Raw genomic sequence first — 5162 nt, 5'->3', positions numbered from 1 at the left:
AAGTGATGAATAGCAAAGATATACAACCAAGATTGCTCTACCCAGCAAAGATATCATTTAGAATTGAAGGTCAGATGAAGAGATTCACAGACATGAAAAAGCTAAATGAGTTCATCACCACCAAACCAGTATTATATGAAATGTTGAAGGGAATTCTTTAAGAAGAGGGCCCCCCCACGGACAGCCCATAATAACCTCAACCAACTCCAACCCCCCCTCCACTACCGCCACCCTCCTCCCTAGGTCTCCCGGGCAACCCCCGCCCCCTCGTCGCTCAGGCAACCATTGGCCACGCCCCCTTCGAGCGCGCGCGCGTGTCACCGGGGCAACCACCCACCTCCTGGCCATCCCATAATACACTCGGACACCACCACCACCACCACCACCCCACACACACACATACTCCATACACATATATACCAAGGCTGTTGACACCTGATATTACAGACCTTTTGCAACTAACCCTTACCCCCCAGATATCCCATAATAGGCATTCTTTGCCAACTTCTTCACAGTTGGCTCTAATGCTAGCATCCCATAATAATTCGTCCGTCACCTTTCCCTCCCCATGGCCATCCCATAATAAGCACCCGCCCAGCACTTCAGCCTCACAACCCATAATATTCATCCCCAGCCCCCACAGACATCCCATAATAACCACTCTTCATCTACCCCAATTTGATATCCCATAATAGTCAGACACTCACCCCCCACACTACAACGGACACTTCGGCCTCCTCCCACACTCACCCCTTAATAATCAGTCTGCCACTTTCTATACTGACATCCCATAATAACCAACCTCCTGGAGCTGCCCTCAACCCCTGCAGGCTAGGGATCCTCCCCCCACCACTCTCAACCTTTACACACTCACTCCAGCTCCACAGCCCATAACCACTCCTCTCCTATCAAAGAGATAGCCCAAAATCATTACCCGTCCTACTGTCACCCTACAGATGACATCTAACCTCCTTTCCTTTAACACTGGAAAGATAGCTCATAATTTTTACTCCCCCATCCATACCCTGACATCCCATAATAACTGCAGGGAGCCGGTGGTCAACCAAATATACCATAGTACTCCCAGCACAACCAATAATGCATCCCATACCATCCCATATCCTTCATCTCCACTCTGCCACCTCTATATCTTCCCAGCCATGCATCCCATAATATTCATATTCATACCTCCCCCATCTCCAGATGCTGAAAGTGTCTTAGAACACCTAGAGCAGCCAGGGTGAAGTAGGCTGCCCACATTGCCTCGTCCCTGCCCCAGCTTGTACACACCTTCACCCCTTCTGGCACAGAGTAGTAGTATCTGGCATAAATAAAGCTTCTTGATGTCTAGGACAGACCCTAGCTTCCCTTATCCCCTCATTTCCAGACACTCAGGAACTGAGAACTCCATCCAAGCCCACCAAAATTCAGATATCTCCAGACACTTACGTACAGGACTTAAGTTTTGGGTAAGACCAATCAAATACCATACTGGCCAGATGAGCTACTTACATAAAGTTTAATTCATCCCAAAGCATCCCCAAAGAAGTCCAAACTCCCATCTAGACTATTTTTCAACATTCCAGCAGTGCTCTCCCCACCTAATTCCACCTCCCCAGGTCACTAACACCCCTAGGCCACTCCCATGCGTGAACATCCTATCATGATGTGAACTGAGGATCCTTCTATATACACACCAAGAGTCAAGGCCTACTCTGCTACTCAATCGCTACTCACACTCATTCAAGAGATGTTGACAGAGTACCTAGCAAGGCACAGAGCTGGGAAATGCAAGGACCACAGGTACCTCCTTCCAAGAAGCATAAACAACCAAATAAACTATGAGACCAGATAGAATAACTGGTGTCAAGAAAGAACAATTTAGTGCTAGTTCCAGGTATCTTGTTACAGAGAATAAAACAAATCCCAACTAGTCTCAGGGGAGGTCACATCCCAGTAGAGGCTCCTCGTGGTCCTTGTAGAGGCTAGAAGGTATTCCTAAATGGAGGGATGGTCAAGATAATCTATCTGTTCCCTACCCACTGAGGGATTTTGATTGGAGAGTGATGTTCATCCAGCCAGCATTTCTGTACTAAAATTCTATAATAGCCTCATGTGCTTCCTTCTTGAGTGACTCGTCAACATGCCAGAACTGTTATCATTCTTAGGTACCAAATTCTGCTTACCCTCAACATCTCATGTATTTTCCAGTCACTTTCTCATTTTGTATCCTGAAGTCTCATATTACTTTCAACTGCCCCCCATCCTCACTTCATGGAGGCCCAATTTTCCACCCCCCAAAAAACCCTTTGTTGTATAATATTCACCATCTTCCCTTCTGCGTGTACATGTCAACATTCCAGGATGCCTTCTTCATTCAATTATGCTACAAGGTAGCTCCCAATGTATCCACCCCCTTCACTAACTGTGCTGGAGAGCCCAATCTTAAAACCCTTTGGCCCTCAGAGAACCTGAGCCCATAAACCTATCACTTTGCCTTCTCTCTGCTCTCTTGTGCCTTTTTCGCACAAGTCCAAGACCTACGGTGGTGGGACAGGTTGAAGAGAAACCAGAAGTTCCTCCTAGGAGGAGCCCTTCCTGACCAGAAGTGAGTGGGAAGAGCTCCAGACCATCTCTACATTGCCCTTCTGATCTCACTTCCCTAGAGAAAGGGCCTGGCCAGATGATTCCACTCCCCTCTGGGAGCCACAGGACTGGAGAACTGGCAAGGAGAAAAGAGTTCCGAAGAGGCAAAGCTTGCTTTTGGAAATCACTATCCCTTTGCTTCTAAGCAGAGTACCAGAGACACTGATAAGTCTTCCCACCAGTTCCTGCCTGACTTCATTCCCTGGGCCACCCTTTTGCTACATCCATGGTGACATGCAGGCCATTTCCCCCATTCCACGAGGCTACCAGAGTCTTCCTCATTCAGTTCTCTTAACTTCAAGATTGGGCCCCATTCATTTGTGCAAATCCCCTCCCATGCTTATTCTGAGCACTAAGAAGCAACCTTGTGCTCCTCATCTGGGGGAAAGGAGGAAGCTCTTTTAAGATACCTCCTTTCTGCCAAAACCGGTTTGGCTCAGTGGATAGAGCATCGGCCTGCAGACTGAAGGGTCCCGGGTTCAATTCTGGTCAAGGGCATGTACCTGGGTTGCGGGCACATCCCCAGTGGGGATGTGCAGGAGGCAGCTGATCGAGGTTTCTCTCTCATCGATGTTTCTAACTATCTCTCTCCCTTCCTCTCTGTAAAAAATCAATAAAACATATTTTTAAAAAAAGATACCTCCTTTCAAGAAGTTTCTCCTTCCTATATAGAGCTGCCAGACACCTTTTGTGTCCTTCCCTCTCCCCATTTCTCCAGGGGATCTAGCCTGCCTCTGGGCCTCAAATTCCCTTCTGTAAATCTCCATCTGCCCTTTTCTTCTTCTATGTTTACCACATTACTACAGTGATTCCCCATATAAACCAGGAAGAGAGTCTTATAATGGTTGTCACAGCCTGTGATGACAAACGCTGGTGGTCCCCTTTGTGCACCACAGCCCTCTGCCCCATCCCTATAGGTTCTACCAACTTACCCTCTTGCTCCTCTTACTCCCCACCTCTCCCTCATACCACAAAGAAAAGGTTAAAAAGTCCCTTCCTCTCCTCTTGCGTTCCAGAGAGGGCTAGGATGTGTGTGTTGGTGTGTTGCTTTTATGGTCTTTATGCATCTATGCCCCCCCCACCCCATCCTGGCTCCAAGCTACCCTCCCAGATAAATTATAAATAAACCACTAGCATGATTGGCCCTCAGGGACTAAGGGTGGGATAATCTTGTGATTAATGTATCCAGGGGGACAGCCTCTCTAGCCAGTTACCTTAGAGTTCTGTTTCCAACCCATGGTACAGAAGGACCTAGAATAATATGCAGAATAGTCATTCATGGAGTTTTCAGCACATGCTCTGTATGTAGTTCCTCCTCCTATATCTCTGTTCTGTGTGAGCCCTAGAAACTCTGCTTATAAGAGATGGAAGGGACTAGTGTTCTCTTGCTCTGTCAGAAAAAATTGATTAGGGAAGAAAAGCCACAGTGACAATGCGTTCCGATGGCTAGACAGGATGCAGGTTGTGCAGGGTTTGAGGGGTGATGGGCCAGGCATTTGTCCTTCAGGACCCCACCCAGCCTCTCTCCCCTAGGTGTGACTGCAAGGTGGCAAAGATCCCCTGCCCCCCCCCCACCTTAGCCATGGTCCCAAGGGTCAAATCCAGGAAGGCAAAGAGGGAGAGGAGGACTTGGGTCCTGTGGGCCCCCCGAGAGCACTGCTCCCTTTGGTGTGCCACACAGCCGGAGCCCAGCGTGCTCACTGTCCGGCCAGTACGAGTGCAGCCCTGCACTCAGCAGCCCTGCAGCTCACAAGCTGTGAGCCACAAGGACCCAGGTGTCTGGGTTTCAGAGGTGGTAGCTCCCGCCTGCCCCAGGGGCCCCTTCAAACAGCTGTCACCCAAGAACCCTTGCCAGGCCTCAGGTCTGGCTCCAGGGCTCACCCACCCTCCCAGCTCCTGCCCTCTTCCTTCCTTCCCTCCCCGTCCCCCCTCCCTAAAGCTTCACCTACCCTGTGCAGCCCCACCCAGCTGTGCAGGGCACATCCCATAATAATCCTTCTCCTTGCTGGCCCCCACTCCCCCCCAAAAAAGGAGAGGCGGCCATCCCATAATAGCCACCCACAGGAGACATTCCGCGGTGACCGCCCCCTCCCTGCAGAGCTGCCGGGAGCAGCCATCCCATAATAGCCGGCCGCCTGTTTTACTGGTTAAGGCTGTGGAGGGAGCTGGAGAGGAAATCGAGGGGAGGGGGGAGGGGAGAGGGACGGGGCCCCCACTTTGGGGACGGGAAGGAAGAGTGGTCCAAGGGAATAGGGAGACCCGGGGGCCGGGAGATGAGAGGTGTGGTCCACTGGCCACCACAGCCCGGCTTTGGGGCTTTCTCTCATCCCTAGGGGCTGCCTTCCCCTCGGACCGGAGGTGGCTGCTAGTTAGGGGAGATGCCTCGATGGGTTGAGGTGCCCTCAGTGTGTGTGTGTGTGTGTGTGTGTGTGTAGGGGCGGGTGCTGGATTTCAGGTGGTCCCCTTGGGCCGTTTGAGAGAGAAGCAGACCTCAGAGAAGATGGCAAGAGAGTGAG

Source organism: Myotis davidii, unplaced genomic scaffold, assembly GCF_000327345.1.
Source record: "Myotis davidii unplaced genomic scaffold, ASM32734v1 scaffold13, whole genome shotgun sequence".
Taxonomy (NCBI): domain Eukaryota; kingdom Metazoa; phylum Chordata; class Mammalia; order Chiroptera; family Vespertilionidae; genus Myotis; species Myotis davidii.
This window is presented reverse-complemented; position numbering follows the sequence as displayed.